The sequence below is a fragment of the Mus pahari genome, chromosome 13 (genome assembly GCF_900095145.1).
Source record: "Mus pahari chromosome 13, PAHARI_EIJ_v1.1, whole genome shotgun sequence".
NCBI lineage: Eukaryota > Metazoa > Chordata > Mammalia > Rodentia > Muridae > Mus > Mus pahari.
The window spans coordinates 62,851,820-62,852,996 of NC_034602.1; the positions used below are offsets into that span (position 1 = coordinate 62,851,820).

The window sequence follows — 1,177 nt, forward strand, 5'->3', positions numbered from 1 at the left end:
ACACACACACACACACACACACACACACACACAGAGTTTTTAGGCAGTAACAGTTCTATAAGGTTAAGTATTGTTGACCACATATCTCAAATATCTACTAACAAGTACAACAGGGAGAGACTATCAAGGGTGCCAGTGACACAGAGCCACTCAGAGGGTGTGCCCTGCTTCTCGCCGCTCTCCCACAGTCTATCCATGAGTGAGTGCAAGAGACCACAGTGACGGCTCAAATGTTCCTGTCAGCAAATGCTTTACATTGTGCAAAGTTCAAGCTCTTGTCTGGGAATTTGTTTACTACAAATGGCTAGATGAAGGCAGGGGCTTTCTCGGCAGAAGCCTGAGAGGCTACAAAAAGTGCTTCAAGTTATGACAGACTGCTGCCCTCGTACCCAGGGTAAGGAGAGCTCCGATTCTTGAACCCCAGTCTTCTTCTGCTGACAGCTTTGGCAGATGTCCGTCAACCACTGTGATCTTTTGGAATACCATCCTTTAGTCCTGAACTTACTTCCTTGTTCTAGTGTGCAGATTCTGTTCTGGGTGGTAAGCAGTCTAAACCCAAAATTAATTGGCTTCTCTTTCGATACTTCCAAGCTAATTCTTTCCTGCTTTCTGTATGTTCACAGAAATTTGACTATTCTAACAAACTGAATACCAACCAGTTCTCCTTTTGAACCTGCCACACATGGCCAGTTCTCTTCCTCTGTAATTAAATAAAGTAACTCTCAATAAAAAGAACGGGTCTGCATAAAGCCTTTTGACTATCAAGACTGCTCCAACAGAATGGTCCTGTTGTATTGTTACAACATCCTGGCTGGCCTGTCGTCATTTCCATGACATGCAAAGGAAATGAACTGGCAAATCTGATAGGTTCTTCTGAGGCATACAACGAGAAGTGCTTGCCACAGAATGTAATGGTGTCTTCAGTAACCTTAAGAATTTTCCATAATGGGATTTCAAGCTTGTACAACCACTCTGGAAATCAGTCTGGCGGTTCCTCAGAAAATTGGACGTAGTACTACCGGAGAACCCAACAATACCTCTTCTGGGCATATACCCAGAAGATCTTCCAACTGGTAATAAGGACACATGCTCCACTGTGTTCATAGCAGCCTTATTTATAATAACCAGAAGCTGGAAAGAACCCAGATGTCCCTCAATAGAGGAATGGATACAGAAA

At 43.6% G+C, this 1,177-nt stretch overlaps 1 protein-coding gene across 3 annotated transcripts in view; it reads right to left on the reverse strand.

Moving 5' to 3' along the window:
- The window catches only part of Corin (corin, serine peptidase), a 195,745-nt gene that overhangs the window by 163,848 nt on the left and 30,720 nt on the right, over positions 1 to 1,177 (reverse strand). The gene's annotated exons all lie outside the window — the stretch shown is intronic.